This window comes from Nipponia nippon, unplaced genomic scaffold (assembly GCF_047370975.1).
Source record: "Nipponia nippon isolate SJK-2023a ecotype South Korea unplaced genomic scaffold, ASM4737097v1 scaffold_1, whole genome shotgun sequence".
Lineage (NCBI taxonomy): Eukaryota > Metazoa > Chordata > Aves > Pelecaniformes > Threskiornithidae > Nipponia > Nipponia nippon.
In genome coordinates, this window is record NW_028262290.1 from 8,721,776 (window position 1) to 8,744,866 (window position 23,091).

General features: G+C 44.6%; 1 protein-coding gene across 8 annotated transcripts in view; it reads left to right on the forward strand.

Annotated features, from left to right (window-relative positions):
- ST3GAL1 (ST3 beta-galactoside alpha-2,3-sialyltransferase 1) overlaps nucleotides 1-23,091 on the forward strand; it is an 83,942-nt gene that overhangs the window by 5,542 nt on the left and 55,309 nt on the right. Inside the window, exon 2 of one of the 8 annotated variants that reach the window (XM_087745562.1) lies at nucleotides 21,847-21,946. The exons of 6 other annotated variants lie outside the window; for them this stretch is intronic. The gene's annotated coding sequence lies outside the window, so the exon portion shown is untranslated. Of the gene's footprint in view, nucleotides 1-16,190; nucleotides 16,321-21,846; nucleotides 21,947-23,091 lie in introns of those variants that run through there. One more of the 8 variants, XM_087745491.1, reaches the window with a different exon arrangement.

Below are 23,091 nucleotides of genomic sequence, written 5' to 3' on the forward strand. Positions count from 1 at the left end.
TATCTGAAATGCTGCGTGTGCTGACACATCACAGTGCTGTACCAGCATGACAAAGAAATCTAATTCTATCAAATCTGCCAGCTCAGTTAATATGACCCTGCCAGGGAATCATAAGGCATCAGCTCCATTTTTTTTAGGTAGGAATCAAATTCCCTATCTCCAGCTCAAATTCAATGCACACTACATGTGTCCAGATTTAGATTCTTTTTTTTTTTTAAGGTACGTCCTTACATCCTGGCATTCAAAACCATAGATCAAATTGGAAGATGTCATCTGAATATTTGGGTTGAAACATACTGGTTTAAGTCCTACAGACAGTCCTTTGGGATTAGTCTTGAAGCGGAGACCTGTGTTACTTCATCCTGAGACTTCTACAAAGTCATATGTAAAGAACATGGCATAGGGCTACCTGCAACTTGAATCGGAGCTGACCCTACAGTATTTGTCTCTTTTATGACACCCTGCAGTGCATCCAAAGCTGTCAGGGAGTGATAAGGGCATCCATGCCAGTATCTTAAATTCCTTTAGTCTGATGGGATATGGTGATACCTTTTACATGACATGCCCTTGGGCAGGTACACAGGCTGCAGCCTGCATTAGTGTGAGACTTGAGCTGCTCACACTATTGCTCCATGCATCTAATGCTTTCTCTTACTAGATCTTGATTTAAATCCATTTGTACAGATGATCTGAATTAGATTTTTTGGTGATAAAACTAAGAAAAATACTGGTTTACATCAAATGGAAGCAAACCTTAATTAAACAAAGGCAGGTCAAGATAATTATGGTTTTGATCAAGTGAGGCATTCTTGCTTTTTTGTTTACTTAATCTTAATTCCAGGTCCTTTTCAAACTCTCAAGTAGTCAAAATTACTCATTTTGAAAGAGCCCAGAACAAAGTTTGCCTTCAGAAATGTCAGAATGATTCTTCTGAATTTGATGTGACCTGCATTGACACAGTTTATGTCAGCCGATGGCAATACTGATATTATACCTGAATTTGGGGTTTTGTTTCTTGTCCCTTTGAAACCATTTTTGCATTAAAGTTACTCTTCAGAAGGTTCACCCAGGTTTTCTCTTCAGGGGCAATTCTGTGCCTTTCAAGTAAAGAAAGGATCTCTCCTGCTTCTCTGTCTAATGCTTATTAGAAGAATTAGAAATCTTCCTTCTTGATCTCTCTTCTCTTTCCCCCTCCCACATCCTTTTCCCTTTCAGATAAAATTTGCTCTTGTTGAGAAGCGATGACTGTATGATCAGGTCTCCTGTGGCTTCACTTTGCTTCTTACAAACAGACCTGCTGCTCTTCCCAAACAGTTGGCTTAATTCTAGCCTAAAAGTTCATCCTGAAAAGTAAAAATGAACTTTTGCTTGCCCTGTATCCCGTTAACAAAAGCTCAGCATCAAACACCAAATGTTAATGCTGAGGGCTACCTAATATCTCTAGGTGATCAAGCAGTAGCACTGGTGGAAGCACAAAGCAGGTAGATACTAAGTTTGCAGACAGGACATGGAGGCACATACAGTTTGGCAGCTGAGAATGCCATACCCTTTGCAATGAAGTTATGCAAGTTATGATGAAGTTCTCTCTCATGCTCTGGAGATTATACTGTAATGGCAACACAGAAATGCAAGGAAAAATTGCATTAGCCTTTCTAAAAGGTTAGTAGTTAAAAAGAGCTTTGCAAAAACTTCTCTTGCTTAGGAAGGCAACATTCAAATATAAACTGGCTCTTATAAAATATCATATGGAAATCAAAGTCCTCTTTTTATGGTGGTAAGAGGAGAAAAACAGTTTGGTAGGGTAGTGTGGAAATGCTTTATAAATTTGGCAAAAGGCAGCTCTTTTCTTCTGGGCTGCCAGAAATGCCTATGGTGTGGCTTACCCGTCTAACTGGGGACTCTAATGGATTCACGGGGAGCGCCTGGGCCGGAGGTGCAGCTGTGGGGCCAGAAGATATGGCTTTGCTTCAAGATCTCATCTCCAGGTGAAAAACTTACCTCAACTGACATTATTCTGATGGCTGCAATGTGGTGGCGTGAGGTGCCCATAGAAATACAAAGCCTGTGTGAGATACTGAGAGCTTCTTCAGAGCTTCAGGGAGATTTTTCCTAGTTTCATCTCCATTTCTCTCCTTTCTGAGTAGACACCGAAATGTCGTTCAGTGCTGCTGTTCTGGTACCCTTCTGTGGTTTTTGTCCTGCTTTTACCTGTGTTCTTCCTCTTATCAGTCCCGTTTCCACAGCTGCTCCGTGCTAGAGGAGAACAGACTATTTCCGTGGCTCCCTCTACTCCCCTTCCTCTGCCGTGCTGTGTTCTCTGTGTGCCAAGATCAGAGCAAACCAAGACATTGGGACAGCTGGGGACATTTAAACATTGAATCTGAGGACAAGTGCATGGTGGTGGGAGGATACACTTCTTGCTGAGAATCCAGAGTTGGCTTGGAGAGCCGAGCCCCCTCCCATCTCAACTCTCTGCTCCAGTCTTGCCAGCTGTAAATGACAGCGTTTTAGTTTCCTGGAGATTGTCAGCCTGTAAAATGCGTGGAGACTCCAGTAAAGGTGTAAACATTGCCCTTTTGACCAACAGCCCGATTTTGAATCGGGAAAGTAAAAGGAAATCTTCAACAGCATGGACAGAAGAACTTTAGAGATGGGATGTTGGCTTTAGCCATTCACTGTCTGCCACTCCATTGAGCAGTGCAGTCACCAGAGATGTGCAAAAGCACTGCCGATGCAACAAAAATCACCTATATTTCTGCTTTGTCTACTACAATGAGGTTATCATCGTAGTGCTGCAAGGATTGTGCAATTTGGTGCTTTTTCCATGTGGCTGTTGATGTGCCTGATTCCTGAGCCCTGACAGAGGAACATAAAGTGTCCTTGAGTCACTGTGGCTGTCGCAGCACATTTTCTGTGACCATTGCAAAAATATGCAAAAATAGATATGCAAAATTAAAAACTGCTTCAGACCAGAAACGATAGAGGAAAAGCCTGTCTCATGGTGGCAGGATGGGTGAACTAGCAGCAGCTACACAACTCTGTGATAAAACCGTGGGGATACTGGAACATAGCCATCCTGCTATCTCAAAGGGCCACTTCATTAGCTTGCTAGGGCAGCAAGATATATGTGTAGTCTGGGAGACAACCTAATAAAGCAAACTCATTAAAAAGTGTACTGATTACAGACAAACTTTGCCCCAGGCCACCAGATTAGGTTTGACAGGACTTGTTTACGTGTATACAGAGTTGTGTGCAATATTTGGTACTTTTTGGCCCTTTTGGGAAACTGGAAGTGTTTCGTTCACCTGTAGAATATATGCACTGTAAAATATTTGAGGACACTGGAGAACTGTGATGCATATTCCAGACTGAGGAAAAATGGGGTGATTTACATCTCTTACAAGTGGGAATTTCACACAAGTGAAATACAGGAAATAAATGTGATATAGAAATTGAGACACCTACTTCTATTTTTTTTAATGGTCCTTTAAAATGATGGAAGTTTTCAGAAAAAAAAATATTTATAGATCAATATATATGTTGGTCCTCCAAGCGTTGCTGTGATTTAACATAAAGCTCACAATTCAGACAGTTAAATTACACCAACAAGAGTTGGGTGTAAATGCCCAGTTAAGACACTGATTTGTGCCCTACCTGGGCTTCTCCTAAAGCGCTGTAACTCTGGCATGTAAAATGGCCAATGCCTCAAACAGAAATAAGCCTTGAGCAGCTATATAAGTGGTCATGAGGCCAAACAGCAAAGGAGCAGGAGATGGATGCTGACTGTAGAAAAAATACAAGGTTGTTAAAAAATACAAGGTGATACAGTAATGCTAAAACGTTTGCTAGTAGCAATGAAACAGAGGAGTTCAGAATAAGTTGCTTCTCTGCAAGGCGAGAGTCTCCTGTTGATACCGAGTTGAGTGTAAGTATTGGCAGAGGATGTTGCTATGTAATTGCAATTCATTTGGGGATGTTTTTAATAGGGGAAAACTGGAGGTTTAGATGGAAAAGAATTAATAGGTTGGAATTCGGAGGGGGATGTCTCTGTTTCACACAACACTGGGAGAAGAGGCTGCTCGTTTCTTCCTCTGCTGCCCTGTGACCCGCTACCGGCGTAGAAAAGGGGCTCATCTGTTGTGCTTTGTTTCTGCTGGTTTAAAGGGACGACACACACTTTTCCTTTACCTGTAAAAACTCTGCATGAAGAATGCTGTTTAAAGCTAGAATTTTACCAGATTAAGCCAGAAGTCTTCGTTGTGGTCACTGCCTTTATTGCTTCTTGGAGAAGAGCTTCCCCCACCCTAGTTTAGATAGCAGCCCTTTGTCCCTGTGGCTTAAAATACCCGAATCCTGTCTGTGGGAACTGTCCTCACACTAATTGACAAACAGTCCTAAGAAATTTGCCCCATTTAAAGTTATTGTTTTGGAAAAAGGACAGCTGTCCTGTGGGAACAAGCCTGACCACGAGTTAGATGTTGGTGCAGCAGAAAGCAATCCTTAGATCCTCCTCAGGTGAGCTGTCAGGGACCCCCACATCCCAGTTTTCTTCTTTTGTCTGTGTGTGAATTTCTTAAAGAAGCTCTGCTTGAAACGTCATTTCCCTGATTTATCTTACTGCACGCAAACTTAAAAGTTTTCTGTATTTTATAAAAAACAAACAAACAAACAAAACAACAACAAAACAAAACCAGCACAGCTTCATTTTGGAAAACTGCATTTCATCAAGGTGTAACTCTCCCCTGAGGTTGTTCTCAGAGCCACCAACCATACTTCTGGCATGTCTCTGAATCTGGAAAATAATATTATGAGTCTGACTGTTGCCTGCCAGTAAAAATTTTGCTCACTTACTGTCTTGCTTGGAAATTTACTGGCTGTCATACGCAGAAGGTATCAGTGTGTGTCCTCAGTGAGGAGCTTCTCATGGAACAGACTGGAGGTGGACCAAGAGACCCCGAGGCAACCTGCTGCTCTTCCTATGGGCGTTTCAGGCTTGCTTGGCAGAGGTGCACACACAGAGGGTGGGATTACCAGGGTGGCATGTAACTCTTCTCACTCTCGGAAGAAACCATCTGGCTTTTCAAGACAGCTCTTCCTCAGGGTGAAACTTGGTGCCGCCCATTTCCTGCAACTGCTGACATCCTCCTCATTTAAATTGTGAAATGTGGCATTCTGCCATCAGTGCCCGAGGGTCAAGTTGAGGGTAAAACCAGGTGAAACTTGTTCATTTTGAAAAGCATCTCCTTCACAGTGCCTCCCCTCTACAAAGGAAACTGTTCTGAATTTCTCAAAGTCCGGATGCCTTTTTTCCTTTTGTATCTAATCAGGTTTCATTTGACAAGTGTAGCTCTCAGAGACGGAAATTCTGTTATTAGGGTACTGACACTTTTCTGAATATTAAAAACCCTCTTGCTTTTATAGCTGTCAGAATCAATCTTTCTGATCTCCCTTTCCAGCTGCCATGCTCTCTTCTGAGCTGATTGCTACTCCTGAGCAAGTACGTGGCAGCATTGCTTTGGCTGGCACCAACAATATTGACTTCCAAGGAAATTAAGGTGATTCCGCATCTTGGACCAAGTGCTGTGTTTTGTTTTTAATCTTCTCTTCCATCAGTAACAAATGCTGCATGACGGTTTCACCTTTCTCCAAGAGAGAATAGGGTCGTGCACAGTAACCTTGAGTATAGGCTTGTCATATCTAATGAGCTCATTAGGGCTTGATCTGCTCATTACCTGGAGACTGTTGAAGGCAAGACCAAAATATCTCAGAGACAGAGTGGGTAGCATGCTTCCCACTGAGTCAGCACAGGGATGTTGCTCAGCACGTGTGTTCGAATCAATTGCTGAAGCTGTCATCTGCTTAATAAGACTTACAAAGCTTGTGACTTCTCGTGATCTTTAAAACACATGGCACTTGTATGAACAGGCTTGTTGATGGCAGTTTCCTTACTCAAAGCCAACAGGACTCTTTTCAATCTGGATAGCAGAGTACTTTTCTTGGAGCCCTGAGTCATCACTGTCTTGAGTCCAGTTGAAGGGAAATAAAGATAAAATTTTCCTAAAGAAAATTCTTCCATAGGTGTCACAGCCCTTGACAGTCCACTTCCAGCTCCTACTGAATTTCAACATCCTGTCCAAAGTTGATGGGACATGAGATTTTAACAAGACTTTTTTTTTTTTCCTCAGAAGCCATGGGGTAAGGGATCTTTGTCAACAGTACATAGTAAAAGATTTCAAATCTGATGAGTGAACTTTAAGGCATGCAGTGGGAACCTGCAGAGTGACTTGGGTGTTGGGAGAGTTAAAATTGGGGTTTTTTTTCAGGAGGTGCAGAACAGAACAACATAGTTGGCATCTAGAATTAAAGGTGTCCTTCAGTCTGCTCAGTAGGCTGTTTTGGGATGCATAAACAATGTAATGAAATGGAGACTAAACTACTCCACATCAAATGAGAATAGTATTTATGCAGGCTCATGCTATCCTTCTCAGCAGGTAACTTCACAGTTCCCCATCACTTGTCAGATTTGTATCTTGATCTAAATAGGATGGATTTGTATCTTGATCTAAATGGATATCTTAGCCTCCTTCACCAGCATTCTCTAGGTGCACACTCAGACTGGTGTGTTAGCAGGGATGTACCACAAGCACAATGAATGGCAAAACTTGTATCCTTTGGTATAGTTGCACAGTGATGTATAGTTTTGTCAAGGTTTTTTGATCTTACCTAAAAATAAGCAAGGTACTCACTGGCATGTTTGTTTTTTATTGCCTGACCCTTCAGAGGAGATGGTGGCAGGGGAAGGATACAAGTGACTTCCAGATGACATTTCATTAATTCGTAGCAATGCTGGAATTCCTGTTGAGATGCTTCCTAAGGATGTTACATGCATCTGGCAAAAGCTCTGCTTATGTTTTCCTTTGATATATGCCCAGAACCAGAGACAGATGCTGTAAATCAAAGTAATTAAATGTGTTGGTTTCTTGTAAAAGATGGTTACTGTAGTTCATTTCATGGTTCAGGGGTCATGAGGCATCTTTAAACACAACTTTGCTCTGCCTGTGTAATTTGAAGGTGTTTTGGTTGTTTTTTTTTTCCCTTTTTTCTTTTTTTTTTTAATTGCAAGGTTTATTTAATAACTTTGAAGGCAAAAGTATTTTGCAGTGACTAACGGCTTCTGTTGGGTATTATCAGCAGCACTTCCTTCGCTCCTCAGTTCAGAGTGCTTTAGGCAGAATGGGAGAGGGACATGCTGAAGGAGAATTGCTTTGTACTTAGCAGAATTAGAATAAGCCCAGCAAGCACATGGTTTGTGCTTAATTCCAAGAGCCTGAATCTGATCTCACTCCTACTAATCTCTAAAGGGATTATTCCTGATTTACACCATGCTGAATAAAATCAGAATCTGGCCCTGAAAGCCTATTTGTACTTCGGACATTGTCTCAAGGCAGCTGAGCTGCAAATATGAAAAAGAAGCTTGGCTTCCTGCAAGTTAATTGTTTAAATTTGTCAAGCTAAGTGGACTATAGCTTGTTTAGCAGGGTTTATTTTAAACTGAAGACTCTTTATCCAGGAAACTGTATTGCAAAAACTCAGGCTAGAATCAATTTACCTCTATTGGACTACTAAGAGATAGTAATCAGAGGACCCTCTTTGGTACAACACAGTGCTCTTTATTTGCATGGTACCTTTCGTCTGAGGATATTAGATAACTACTTCATTGCGATTCTGGAAGCTGTTCAGCCAGACGAGTCTCTTTAATGACCTGCAGTGATTCTAGTTGCTAGCAGTGAAGTAAAAATAAGCTAGCACACTAGGTCTCTGGTCCTGAGAGGCATCTGTAGGAAAAGGTCTACAACCTAGTAAAGGGTGAAGCTATTAGCTGAAAATATTGGGATTTCTGGAATAAAGACTACAGCATACTTATCTGCTGTGAAGGAAATTGATCTTTATTAGCACAAGTTCAGCTAGTGTTCACTGAGACAAGTACTAAAGGCAAACGTACAGTTTTGGGGTGGGAAAGCATGGGTTGCCTTTAGAGCGTCATGGCCAACGCCTTTACAGCACCAGGCTGTAAACAGGCTTGTGTTTATATCATACCTGTCTGTACCATGATAAAAGGAAAGTGGAATACACCTTTGTACACTAGTTCCTTTAGGAATTCTAAAGGAAACTAGAATGTTATTATATACCCGTGCATATTCTCAAATGAACAAGTCACATTTGTCATTGATGCAAAGCACAATTTTGGTGTAGTGACACACTTGCGCAGTGTTTGAACTACCTCAACACAGCCATATAATGTCAGGGAGCAAGATGGGTGGCCTCATGCGATGGCGTGCCTTATTCCCTTTGAAAATTTTATTCTTTAATTCTATTGCCAGCTTTGATTTCCCAATAACTGTTTCTTTGCCATCACTATTTGAGATGCTCCAAGCTTTAAACTACAGTAGTGCTATATAGCAATCAAGGTCATTAATATTTATAAACACTAAAAGCATGGGGGACATGAGTGACTGAATCAATTGTCTTAATCACTGTCTTTGGGAAGAGATGGCAAATGACTGTCTCAGCAGACTAGCAGGGTGTATTTGCAAAGGGAGATGACAAGGCACATACAAGGTTGTTTAGATGACCACAGAGGGTCCCGTGTTTATGGACTGTAGGATACCTACAGTCCATAATTCACCCAGCATAGTGAAAAAACATTGAATTCTGGGACACTTGTCCAAAAGGCACAGTACAGGAAGACTTTACACACACTGGTTCAGTTATCCCATACAAACATCTGCTCCTGCTGTGGAGCTGAGCCACCTTTTCCTGGCTGAAAGTGTGGCTACGACATTAAATATATTGAACCAAATTTGACATGCTCAGCCATTTCACTGGAGAATACCCTTAATTCTCTTTACAATGGGTAAGGAAGTCTGCTACTTCATCAAAGGCATAATTTAGCTTTATTGCTAGTTGCTCCAAGTTGTTAGCCATGACTAATGTAAGCCCTGCCTGCCTATCAGCAGAGACTGGAGGAGCTAATGACTGTATTCCTGGAGAAGAGACTTCATTGATTCAAACTGAAATAGCTGGTGAGTGATGCTCTGAGGAGTTTTCATTAACAATAAAAACCTGGCTGGCTTTCTATAGGGAACCCAGAAAATCATGTCGTGAACTCTCAGTATTTTTCTCCGTTTTCCACAAAACACCCATCTTCACCACCTTCTCAGGGCCATGCCTCTCTAATTTTCTATGTTCTTTATCACTGGTCTGGATGAGGGGATCAAGTGCACCCTCAGTAACTTTGCAGACAACACCAAGTTGGGCGGGAGTGTTGATCTGCCTGAAGGTAGGAAAGCTCTACAGAGGGATCTGAACAGGGTGGATCGATGGGCCAAGGCCAACTGTATGAGGTTCAACAAGGCTAAGTGCCGGGTCCTGCACGTCAGTCACAACAACCCCATGCAACGCTACAGGCTTGGGGAAGAGTGGCTGGAGAGCTGCCCAGCGGAAAAGGACCTTGGGGGTGTTGGTCAACAGCCCAGCTGAATATGAGCCAGCAGTGTGTCCAGGTGGCCAAAAAGGCCAGTGGCATCCTGGCTTGTATCAGGAATAGTGTGACCAGCAGGACTAGGGAAGTGATCGTCCCCCTGTACTCAGCACAGGAGGTGTGGCTGCACCTTGAATACTGTGTTCAGTTTTGGGCCCCTCACTACAAGAAGGACATCGAGGTGCTGGAGCATGTCCAAAGAAGGGCAACGAAGCTGGTGAAGGGTCTAGAGCACAAGTCTTCTGAGGAGCAGCTGAGGGAACTGGGGTTGTTTAGCCTAGAGAAAAGAAGGCTGAGGGGAGACCTTCTCACTCTCTACAGCTACCTGAAAGGTTTATATTGGATATTAGGAAAAACTACTTCACTGAAGAAGTGAAGGCACTGGAACAGACTGCCCAGGGAGGTGGTTGAGTCACCATCTCTGGAGGTATTTAAAAGACATGTAGATGTGGTGCTTAAGGACATGGTTTAGTAGTGAACTTGGCAGTGTTAGGTTTACGGTTGGACTCAATGATCCTAAGGGTCTTTTCCAACCTAAATGATTCTATAATTCTATGATTCACCTAATATAATCCAGAATAAGTGGCACAGCCACATAAGCCCCACGATTTAGTGGAGGAATGAAACTTCCTGGTTAACTCCACACCACTCAGCAAAGCTCTCCCCTCCTGCGTCCTCTCCTCTGCGGCAATGTGTGCATCAACCTGGGTCTGCTTCATCGAAAAGGAGCAATGCTGGAACTTCCTTTGGAGCTTTTGCCATTTGATTCAATCAAATTGCTCTAAAAATTCTCTCCATCTGTATTCCTACTGTAGGATAAGAGACATTTTTTCCCTGTTCGTCTCTGCTCTCAGCTGGTCATAGAATCATAGAATTGTTAAGGTTGGAAAAGACGCTTAAGGTCATCGAGTCCAAGCGTTAAACAAGCACTGCCAAGTCCACCACTAAACCATGTCCTTGAGCACCACATCTACCCTTCTTTTAAATACCTCCAGGGATGGAGACTCAACCACTTCCCTGGGCAGCCTGTTCCAGTGCCTGACTACCCTTTCGGTGAAGAAGTTTTTCCTCAGATCCAACCTAAACTTCCCCTGGCACAACTTGAGGCCATTTCCTCTCATCTTATCGCTTGTTACTAGGGAGAAGAGACGGACCCCCACCTCACTACAACCTCCTTTCAGGGAGTTGTAGAGAGCAATAAGGTCTCCTCTCAGCCTCTTCTTCTCCAGGCTAAACAACCCCAGCTCCCTCAGCCGCTCCTCATAAGACTTGTGCTCTAGACCCTTCACCAACTTCGTTGCCCTTCTTTGGACACCCTCCAGCACCTCAATGTCCTTCTTGTAGTGACGGGCCCAAAACTGAACACAGTACTCAAGGTGCGGCCTCACCAGTGCCGAGTACAAGGGCACTATCACCTCCCTGGTCCTGCTGGCCACACTATTCCTGATAGAAGCCAGGATGCCATTGGCCCTCTTGGTCACCTGAGCACACTGCTGGCTCATGTTCAGCTGGCTGTTGACCAACACCCCCAGGTCCTTTTCTGCCAGGCAGCTCTCCAGCCACTCCTCCCCCAGCCTGTAGTTTTGCATGGGATTGGTGTGACCAAAGTGCAGGACTTGGCACTGAGCCTTGTTGAATCTCATACAGTTGGCCCCGGCCCAACGATCCAGCCTGTCCAGGTCCCTCTGTAGGGCCTTCCTACCCTCCAGCAGATCGACACTTCCACCCAACTTGGTGTCATCTGCAAACCTAGTGAGGCTGCACTCAATCCCCTCATCCAGATCATCAATGAAGATATTGGACAGGACCGGCCCCAGTAGTGAGCCCTGGGAAGCACGACTCGTGACTGGCCGCCAACTGGATTTGGTTCCGTTAACCACCACTCTCTGGGCTCAGCCATCCAGCCAGTTTTTAACCCAGCGCAGAGTGCACTTATCCAAGCTGTGAGCAGCCAGCTTCTCCAGGAGAATGCTGTGGGGGACAGTGTCAAAGGCCTTACTAAAGTCCAAGTAGACAACATCCACAGCCTTCCCCTCATCCACTAAACAGGTTAACTTATCATAGAAGGAGACCAGGTTAGTGAAACAGGACCTCCCTTTCATAAACCCATGCTGGCTGAGCCTCATTCCCGGGTTGTCCCGCACATGCCGCATAACGGCACTCAAAATGATCTGCTCCATGACCTTCCCCGGCACCGAGGTCAGGCTGACAGTCCTGTAGCTCCCCGGATCCTCCTTCTGACCCTTCTTGTAGACAGGCATCACATTTGCTAACTTCCAGTCATCTGGAACCTCCCTGCTTGACCAGGATTGCTGATAAATAATGGAGAGTGGCTTGGCAAGCTCCTCTGCCAGCTCCCTCAGTATCCTCGGGTGGATCCCATCTGGCCCCATGGACTTGTGAACATCCAGGTGGAGGAGCACGTCAGTGACTGCCACCTCTTCAACAACCGGGGCTTCATTCTGCATCCTATCTCCATCTCCCAGCTCCAGGGCCTGAAAACCCCGAGGGTGACCAGTCTGACTATTAAAGACTGAGGCAAAGAAGGCATTAAGTTATCTTCCACACACTCCAGGAACCTCCTAGACTGCTTTCTCTCTGCTGTGTTGTATTTCCAGCAGATATCTGGTAAGTTGACGTCTTCCACAAGAACAAAGGCTAGAGATTGTGAGACTTCAGCCAACCGCTTGTAGAATACTTCATCTGTTTCCTCATCTTGGTTGGGTGGTCTATAACAGACTCCCATTATTAGTCTTCGCTCTGATCTTTACCCTTAAGCACTCAACCTTATCATTACCTTCATTGAGTTCTAGACAATCAAAACACCCTCTAACGTACAAGGCTACCCCACCACCTCTCCTTCCTTGCCTGTCCCTTCTAAAGAGCTTGTAGCTATCCATTGCAGCACTCCAGTTCTGTGAGTCATCCCACCATGTTTCCGTGATGGCAACCACATCATAGTTTTCCTGCCGCGCAATGGCTTCCAGCTCCTCCTGCTTATTGCCCATGCTGCGTCCATTAGTGTAAATGCACTTCAGTTGGGCTATTGATCTCTTCTCCAACACAGGCAATGCCACCCCTAGGATCATCCCTAGCAAGCCTAGTTTTATCCCCTTCCCCCTTCGCATCTAGTTTAAAGCTCTCTCAACTAGGCCAGCTAACTCCTGGGCCAGAATCCTTTTCCCCCTTTGCGACAGGTGAACCCCATCTGTCTCCAGCAGGCCTGGTGCCATGTAAACTGCCTCATGATTTGAAAACCCAAAATTCCACTGCTGGCACCAGCCTCTGAGCCATGTGTTAATGAGCTGGGTCTTTCTGTTCCTTTCTGTATGCTTCCCGGCTACTGATGGGATGGAGGAAAACACTGCCTGTGCTCCTGATCCTTCAAGTAATCGCCCCAGTTCTCTAAAGTCCCTTTTGATCGTCTTTGTGCCTCTATCAGCTACCTCATCGCTGCCAACCTGAACAACCAATAGTGGATAATAATCGGATGCTTTTACCAGCCTAGGGAGCTTCCTGGTAATGTCTCTTATCCTTGCCCCAGGGAGACAGCAGACTTCCCTATGGGATGGGTCCAGTCGGCATATCGGGCCCTCTGTTCCCCTCAGAAGGGAGTCGCCTATGACAATTACCCTTCTTTTTTTCTTTACCAGTGGCCGTTGTAATGCGTGGGGCTGACTGGTTCCCCTAGTCAACCCCTTGGATGGATCACTGTCCGTATCTTCATCCTTCTGGCCCTCAAGTTCCAGAGCCTCGTACCTATTGTGTAAGGGCACCTGGGGGGGTGAGGTTGGCCTGGAGAGGATTTGCCTGCTGTGCCGAGCAGGGATCTGCATCCATCCTCCTCCATCTCTTGGATCCCCTCCTTCTGCCTGGTGGCACGAGGGCAGGGGACCCTCTGCTTCTCTTGATGCTTCCATCTAGTGTGCTCGTCTCAGGGACAGTAGGGAGTGGCTCCACCAGTCTATCTCCTTCTTGCACTCCCTGATACTCCTCAGTCTTGCTACTTCTTTCAGCTCTGCCACCATGCTGAGCAGATCCTCCACCTGCTCGCACCTCACGTAGGTGTTGTCTCGGCAGCCCTCCATCACCAGAGCAAGGCTCTGGCACTCCCTGCAGCCAGAGACCTGGGTGGCTGCATGTTTGAGTGGGACCTCCGTCTGCGTCACCACATCCCTTCTGGCGATGGCTCTTGTCCGAGTGGAAACCATGGCTAAGTCTCTTCCAAGAGGGCGTAGACCACAAGGAGAGCTCGCCAGCTGCCTGCTCGCTCTGCCTGCACGAACTACCAAATGCCGCCCCACGCCCTGTTTGCCCGTCCTGGTTGCTCGCGCTCCCTAGGGGCCCATTTAAATCTCCCGCGATTGCCCCAGCAACGCCCCAGGCCTGTCTGCCTTGCTCGCGAGAGCAGCCGGTTTTTCTTCGGCCCCACCAGGCTCTTTTTCAGGTTCCCTGGCACAGGAAACCCCCTTTTCCACCCCAATCTAGCGCCCAGTCGCAGGACTTACTGTTGCTGCCGCTGCGTGCCTCGCCAGCTGAGTGGTCCCACTAAGGCTGTTGCCACAGCAGATGTAGAGGTGGAGAAACTTCCAAATACACCATGTGCCAGATATAAACTATACTGCCTTACTGAACTGGTTAATGTTGTTTAGCTGACAATTCTGTAATGTAGGAAAAGCTGCATATCATTGGCCAAGCACTTAATAATTTTCTGGTATTTCTAAAATGGATGCCAGCACTTGGAAATATTGAGTAATTTTTAATTGAAGGGATATGATCGGTAGGTGATTAGTTTGTGAAGTGCCTTGGATGTATGCTGTGTTGTAGAGACAAGCCATCTGGAGCGAGCCTGTGGTTTAGCTTCTGTAATGAGTACCCACAGACTGCGATGCCAAAATGACCAGCTTTATTACGTAGATGAAGATCTTGAGTAATTCAGTTCATTTTCACAGATCTAAATGAACTAAAATGAGGACGTAATTTGGCCCAAAGTTTTAGTTTTATGCTCTTAATTATTAAGCCAGGAACATCAATGCATCTTCCAGTATCCTTAATATAACCAGCCACCACAAATCAGACTATTCAGTTCCTTCCTCTGCTTGCAGTTTTTACCAAACTCGCTGTGGCCAGGATTTCACCCCGTTTTGCCTGGACAAGCAGTGTAGCTCCCATAGGTGTTTCTTGTATTTGCTGCTCCTCTAACCTGCAAGCATAGTCCTCTGCCTCTGACCTTGGGGGTAGGCTGGCAGGGTATAAGAATCATAGAATCACAGAATAGTTTGGGTTGGAAGGGACCTTTAAAGGTCATCTAGTCCAACCCCCCTGCAATGAGCAGGGACATCTTCAACTAGATCAGGTTGCTCAGAGCCCAGTCCAACCTGACCTTGAATGTTTCCAGGGATGGGGCATCTACCACTTCTCTGGGCAACCTGTTTCAGTAGTACTGTCTCACTAGTGGGGGTTACTGGGCAGGAGCCCCATCTTAAATCTGTCTTAGTTACAAAGCCCGTAGCTTGCATTGCTGCAGGGTACTTGGGCGGTACCATTACTGGGTACCTGCAGCAGTAGTGTCTGTGTTGCCAGTCTTGTAGCTGCTGGAATTAATTACTCTAAAATGGAGATTGATTAGCGGTATCACACCAAAATTAATCCTCTCTCTTTCTGAAATTATCATTACACAGTCTTTTTGCTGAAGTCCAATCAATCACAGTGATGTACAGCATTAAAACTTGAATCCGAAGTGCTGCCCTGTGTCCGATGTATCAGGGGGTGTAGGAAGGAGTGAGGTGGCTAAAGGGAGTGACTGGAAGTAGCTGAAAGAAAAAAATCCTTGAGAAGGCTTTGATCTGAAGTTGGATATCTGTGCACCGAGGGGGAGTGTACTTCTAGGAGAAGGGCAGTCTCCATGTAAGTAGATGTATTCTTTTTGATGTGCTAAGATCAAGGTGTCGGAGCCTTTAACTACTCACCAAGCCGTCTTATCTTGCATTTTTCCTCTTAATATTTCCCTTGTGTTTAAGAATCGTTTTTCTGTCTTGTTCTGTGAAGCATTCTTATGCAAAGCCAAATGTCCTGCAACTCAAGCAAGCTGTTTGCAGCACAAGGAGAACAAAGAGATGCAGGAGTTTTGGCTTTGCATAAAAATGCATCACTTATTTTTCTTTTTTTTTTCCCTTTTTTTTCCCCTCCCCAAACTTGTTATTAAGTGAGCAGTAGTTTAATGAAGCATTTCACGGAGGAAAGAAAAATACAACTGCTATGTCCTGTAGATTGTTCCCAGGTCTCCGAAGGAAAGAGTATTTACAGATTAAAGCCCTTACTGTTTCCTGTGTCATTGCAAAGCAAATAATGAGCAGGACTTGAAAAGCTCTGGTATCTTCTGGTTTGGAGTACCAGCCCCTCTCAGAACATCAGACAACAATGCCAGCACTTTTTCATGGTACCAGATGACTAAATTTCATAGCAGATTCTCCCCCAATTTAATGCTGCTAATGACTATGTGAACAAGGCTGAAAATGTAAGCACAAGTTTAAAATCTCAGCTTCAGCATTTGAACTTAAACAAGTCAGTACAGGAAGAGTCTGTTGGGAAGGGAAGCATCAATTTAGAATTCTCAAGTTTTCCAATTTTTATTGCCATTTCCCCAAAGCCATGCAATCCAAGGCAGACCCAGGAATAAATTGCAGGAATAAGGTTCTTGCTGTAAGTATGGAGAAGTGGCATGCTCTGAACACTGCCTCGTGATGAACAAGCCAGCAGTCTCTCTCTCTCAGCAAGAGGTGAGTCACTTGGGTAATTCCTTTTTTAAACAGCAGAACTGGATTCATGCTTCAAGCAGCCTCAGAGAGCTGAAGAGGAATAAACTTCAGGTTAAAGCCTTGTGTTTCATGTCATTACCTCCTTCTTCTTTTTTCCCCTGCAGTGACAATGTGTCAGTGGATAATGACGGGAAGGGGAACTATGCCACATGTGGGAATAATAAAAGCTAGCAAGGTCTACATGGTGAGGTCCCAAACTACAACAAGAAAAATGGGAGCACCTCTCTTGCCTTCCAATGTACAGGAAAGAAAAATAGAGGCAGGTTTAGATGGAGCATTGGGGCAAGTTGAGCACAGATTTTTCCCTACACAAGGTATCTCTTGGAGCAGGTGAGGAGATATATATATACAACTACCCATCTTTGATCAGGGGAAACTACTTCTGGCTGACTGAAGTCTGTTATTTATGAAATATCCAGCTTATGTCTGTAACACGTTCTGCTGCTACGGGCCTGAATCACTAGTCTCCCAACTGCACTTTCCAACAACATCTGGTAACACTTGGCCCCTCTACCTGCAGTGCTGCTATAGCTACTGCTTTGAACAGATGGGTTTCAGTGACTATTGATCTGAGCTTATTCTTAACTACTGTATAATCACAGATTGAGTGCTGGTGACCTACAGTTTCAGGGAAACAAGGTAACATTTATTTTGTCTTTGTTCCAACAAAAATCTGTGATATGATCTCTGATTCCAGCTTTTGAAGGGGTCCTGTTCGTAGACATTAGGTAAATAGAGATTCTGCTCATTTTTAGACTTTGGATAAGACACTGGATTGAAGACAAGGTTTCATTTCTCTCTCTGCTGTACAAGAGCTGGGAACTCCACTTTGGCTGATGTTGTTTTGCCAGCTATAGACTGTAACTGCTACTTTGCATCTCTTTCAGAGCTTGTCTGGCTTTAATTAATATTTCTTTTCTATCCCTTTTTTAAATGTGCTATCACGCTAAAAATTTTTGGAACAGAGCTGGATGGGTGTGCACACTACACTGAAGTATTGACAATCCTTAGGCATCTACCATTGAAGAGCTGAAATGCAGATGGCTTATTCCGTGGGGTAGTCACAGATGCCAGAAGTTTAAAGTAATGAAGACATATGGGGAACCTTTGAATTTGCAGTATAAGGAGACTCTGGTAGCATAAATAACACTATGGGCTCTTTTTTTCTCTCTTAAAGAATTCTTCATATCCCATGTTGTGCAAACATGACTGATGAGATGTTAAAATGTGCCAGAGTAATATTCCTAGAGACTCCACTGTTGTGGATGTGGAAAGGAGAATTTAATGCTTACTCAATCCTAAATACACCTATTTATAAAATAAAAGTGTGCTTCCTTTTGCTGGACAGGTATTTTACGGTACCTGAGCTCTCAATATATGAGAGTATTAACCAAATTGTTTTGGTTTTGTAACCTACAACCTTGTAACCCTTAGTATACAAGATGAGAAGAATGAATGTGGCTCATTAATAGCTCTTGATAGGTAGTAGACATGGTTGCAAATGACAGCATGTTGTTGGCAGTGTGTGGAGAGTAGGTGTCCCTCAGCAGGATTTGGTAGTCCTGCTTGGCAAAGAGGTGGAACATGCTTGGAGGAGGTATCAAAGTGGGATGCTGCTGGCTGCCTACCCGTGAAAGCAGAGGTGAAATCCAGCCATGATGACCCTTGAGCAGTGAAGGGTGCATGGGTATGGGAATGGATCAGTCCAGATGCAGAGCAGTGCCCCATGGGATTGTAGTTTGGAGGGCTGCCAGGCCCAAAGGAGCTGCAAAGGTGTCAATCTTTCAAGCAGAAAACCTTGGTGGGCAGAGGAATTACTGCTGCACAGGCAACTCCATAATCTGAGGTGCCATATGGACTGCAATTACTCTGGTACCTACTCAGAGATGTTACTCTCATACTTCACTTGAATGCAGTGATGGAGAGTGGAGGGAGCCACAACACTCATCTTTTCTCCTCTGGCAGGATGAAACCTGGAACAGTGTTACCTCTGTCTCCTCTTGGTCACAGCACTGGGAAGGGGGATGGCGATGTGGTAATTGTACCCATGCCAGGGAAGGTGGTTTTGGGTTCGCAGGGCTTCCCATCGTGGCAGCTCCAGTACGTTTTGTTCCCAGGCATGTCTTTATTCTTCATTTCTGTGGCTTTTCATGTAAAGGAGCACTGAGAGTGCTGTCCTTCTGCGTGTCCTGGGCTGGTGTGGAGGACAAAAAGGGTCGAGGGGAAGCCGTCAAGCAGAGTCAGTGCTTAGAGGAGGTGAGAAAATGAACAGCTAGAAAAAAAAAACCTGGCTTCTGGGACTCATTTCCTTAGGAAGTACAGCAGGGACCAAAAACATGTGGCATGACTGAGATAGGAAGGACAACCATGCTTGTGTCTGGCAACCAGCCCTGCCCTTCAGCGCTGAGGATAGGGCTGGGTTTCCACATCTCTCTCCAGGTCTAGCACACGTGTGGCTCTCATGGGCAAGACTCCTGCTCCATCTGCCCCCTCTCAGTGCTGCTGGCTGACAGCGCTATTGGCAGAATCGATACTGGGAATAATATGTTGCTGTGACCTCGTAATTTAGAAATGACCTTGCAGAAGGAAGTACGTTCTCCGGCGTCGCCAAGGGAACTGGAGCTTCATTTTCTTTTAAGAATACTCCAGTTTCTTTTAATTGGGAGAAAACCGCTCGCCTTATGAAATGAACGGGAGCACATGGAGGACAGGCATGGGGAGGAGGGAAGCATTTCATGCTCCTTCTGGAGCAGAGAGCGTTTTCCTGTCTTGGGACTTTGCTTAGCGTGCAGGAGTGTGGGATGCATCCCACCAAGTGGAAGTATCTGCAACGCATGTGCTTCAGAGCTGGTTATCTGTCCTCCTTTTATAGGTTGCAAAGAGAAATAGGCATGTGATTCATCTCATTCTAGAAGAAACATCTTAAAAACAGGCTCTGGAGGTGGGACTTCATCCCTGTTGACAGTTAAGGAAGCCTTGATGACTTGCTCAGGTGTTGATGTGTAAAGTTAGATCAGATGAGTGCTGACTAGCATGGCTAGGAGTTAGACCCCATTAACCTCTTTGCTAGGGATGCGAGTGCCATAGGGTAGAGGCTGGGGCACCTAAACTGAGGGAGTTAACATTGGTTTTGTGGTTTTCTTGTTCTGTGGAGAATTGAAGCTCAAAGGCTGCGTCCATCAGGTAAGCTGATGGGAGGCTTTCAGAGCCCGAACAGCACTGAGTTGTCTGCACCTTACTGAAAGTCAGCGAGAGCTGTGCCTACCTGCTTCTTTTATTTTCTTTTTATGTATATATTTTGGTGTTATCTGTTGAAAAAACATCCAGCACATAGGTGTTGTCCCTTGTAGACGAGTGTGAAAGAGATGGAGAAGGTTATTTATGGTCCAAAATTAACAGGATCTGCTCCTCTTTCTGCAGGAAGGAAAAAAAAATTACTGGCCTGATTGACTCAGAGCTGCCCTGCAGACCCCAGGACCCAGACTCTTTTTCATAAAAGCTTACTACATATAAACAAAGAGTCAAAACCCAAATAATCAGTCATGCTAAGATGCATGGATTAGCTGAAAACTAACCCAGCCTATGTCTTCCCACTGCGTGACCTCCTTTGTACCCTCTCATAGATGAGGGGTCCAGACTGACCCCATCCCAGGTGCCCACACGTGCAATGAATGAAGCCTTTTGCAAAGTGTTTGTTTTCCACCTGAGAAAACAACTTCCTGGAGTATTTAATACTTGGCCTTGTCCACCGCTTGAAAGGATGCTATGAGCCCTCTGCCACAGGGCAAACATGAGCATTTTGTTTCTGAAATGAAAGAATAGCAACATTTAAGTTCCAGTGAGGCGTTGCTGCTTTGTCAAAGTCTGGTTGACCCTGAAACTTGCCGCTGTGCTACTGTTTTGAGTAAGCCAGAAAAGCAGGGTTTCTGATATGCCAGCCATTGAATCTCATGCTTTGGGCGGTATTGTCTCCAAAAGGTTGAGGAGGAGATGGCTTTTGCTATCTTAAAGAGCCTTTCACAACTTTCTGGTGGTCTTCTTCTGAAGCACTAATGGCTGCTGATAATCTGGGGAAGGAATTTCTTTTGCACAGACGTCTGATCAGTTGTAATTTCTGTAGCAATTTCCCTTTGTTCACACTGTTCAGATGCTTTTGTCTGATGTTTTGTAGCAGAGGATTCACGAGCTCTTTTTTCAGTAGGGTAGCTCTGCTGTGTATGCAAGTCACTGTTGATATTATAACACGTTTGCCTTTAATTTGATAGCCCCATTGCTCTTACACGTGTTCACTGTCATTGCAAAAAAGTGCTTTTGTTGGCTTTTCTCAGGAAAGGATGGGGGATGCAGAAGTGAAATTTCTTTAGTAGAGAAACATCATTTCTGCTTTCTGCTAATAATTAAATATGTAAAAGAATAAAGCTACAAATATTGATCATTCTGTAGAGAAGTAAAAGGACCATTGCCTTGCAAATGCAGCTGTGGGATGTAAAAACATGATTGTTGTTCAGAAGATTTTGGATTGTAATTCTGCATCACACCTCTGCCACCTGGTGCTCCGCTCTGTGTCTCTCTGTGTGCTCAGCTCATAATATTTTGAGTATTTGTGACTAGCTGGACAGCTATAGCCTTAGATATGATGTGATCTAAAATCCTCTGAGACACTGAAATACTTGGAGGCCAGGAAAGGTGTTGCTAAAAAGTACATAATGTAACTGGAAAGTCTGACCACAGAAAGCCCAGATGTCTGCTAGAGGCACTATTTGCGGAATTACCTAATTTTGGACATTTAAGGAACTGTATAAAAAAAAAAAACAAAACAAAAAACCAAAACAAACGACTAAGTTGTGGGCAGTTCTTTTGAGGTCTAAAATGACAGTGATGGATGATTCTTAGTCTTTCAAAATACAGGTGCTTCCAGAAACAATCAAACAAAGAAACAAACAAACCTCTACTCTGCCATTTTAGCAGGCTGATTTTTTTTTCTTTTTTTAAATTTTGGTAGCTTTTAAATCAAAAGTTGCATTTCAAATTGCTGGGAATGCAAAGTCTGCTTCACAGTGATGCTTTCCTTATTTCCAAGGTTTGTGCTGACCCACTCATTAATAGCTGGTTTCGCACCATCCCCCAAATTACTCTCTGGCCGTGTACAGCTTTGCACTGGTACGGCTCTCTGGTGCTCTGGCCACTGCCGTTTCTCAATGCCAGACCTCAGGGAGTGACAACTTCTCAGCACAAAACACTTGCCCTGTAGTTCTGCTTTTCCATTGCCATATTCCAATTTCCCCCCCCCCCACCTGCTGCTGATGACCATGCTGATCCTGTGTCCCAACATGTATCTTATGCTACCCTGAAATCTCATGCACATGAAGCATCTGGCTGTTCCCCTGCTGTGTGGGGAATCCTTTCAGCATATTTCCTCTGTTTAATTCTGCTTCCTTCTGGCACAAAGCCCTAAAAAGTCATTTGACTAACCCAGGCTCTCTGCAGATCCAGATCACTCATCCCTCGCCGCTCTTGAGACGCAAGTGATTCCTGCTGTGTCCACCTGCTTGGAGCTGGCTGTCTTGGGGATGTGGGCATTTGTCAGGTTTGCTTTTCCCCCTTCTCATTGCTTTACCATTTGTATCCCCTAGAAGAGGAACTGCAATTTGCTAGGAGAAGGTGAATAAAAATATGCTCAACTTCAGGAACTGAAGTTTGGGATGGGATTTTTAAACATCCACTTTAAGTATTCACAGTGCAGGGGGTGGTTTTCTCCCAAGGCTCTGCATTTGAAGGTTTTCCATTGAGAGAAACGGGAAGTTAGCTTTGATTTTGCAGATGTAAGAGAAAACAAGTGTTTGTGGCTTCCTTCTGATTTTGCACTGGCTTTTTTTTTTTTTCCATTTGGTGCAACTGCTCTGTACAGGCTTGGCAGGTACTCAGCTCTCTGCGCTTTCTTTTGTTGAGTCAACAATAAATTCAGCCAGAAGAGAACAACTTAATGGTCTATAGTAATCACCTAGCCAAAATCCTGCCTCATCCCTCCAACCTGTGTAGCTCCTGGTTTTGCCTCCTTTCAACCCAAAGGGGACAGCTTTTCTGTGTGCAGTGGGGTATTGGAGGGTCCTTGTTATGCCTTGTTATGTGTTCAAGGCCAGGTTGGATGAGGCTTTGAGCAACCTGATCTAGTGGAATGTATCCCTGCCCATGGCAGGGAGGTTGGAACTGGATGATTTTTAAGGTCTCTTCCAACCCAAACCATTCTGTGATTCTGTGATTCTATGCCATGAATAGGGCAGGGGATGTTGGTGCAGCAAGAAGTGGCCAGGACCTCTGGGATCCCTACACCCCTGGTGAAATACCTGCCTAACATGGCCCCTTTAGGAAAATCAGGAGATACTTCAGTTGGGATGTAGTACCTTTTCCCAGGGTAAAAAATATTCTACTTGGTTCATGACAAATGGATTTCACTTCAACATTGGAGCTGTAGGCTTTAGTCTTGTGGGTTGTTGCTGTGTTGATAATATTAATGATGTTGTGGTTATCTTAATGGTGTTTCACCAAAATGCCTCCTTTTCAGGTGGGGTAGGAACGTAGGAATCTCTCCCTTCATATCTTAAGTTGTTTTCTAACTTTCCTATTAGCAGGAGAAGCTTTGAGGTGTGATTCCCAGTGCTGAGACCAGGTCTATTCAAAAAATTCAAAACTTCATGATTTCTGAGGGCCAACTGAAGGCTGTTTAACGGTTGG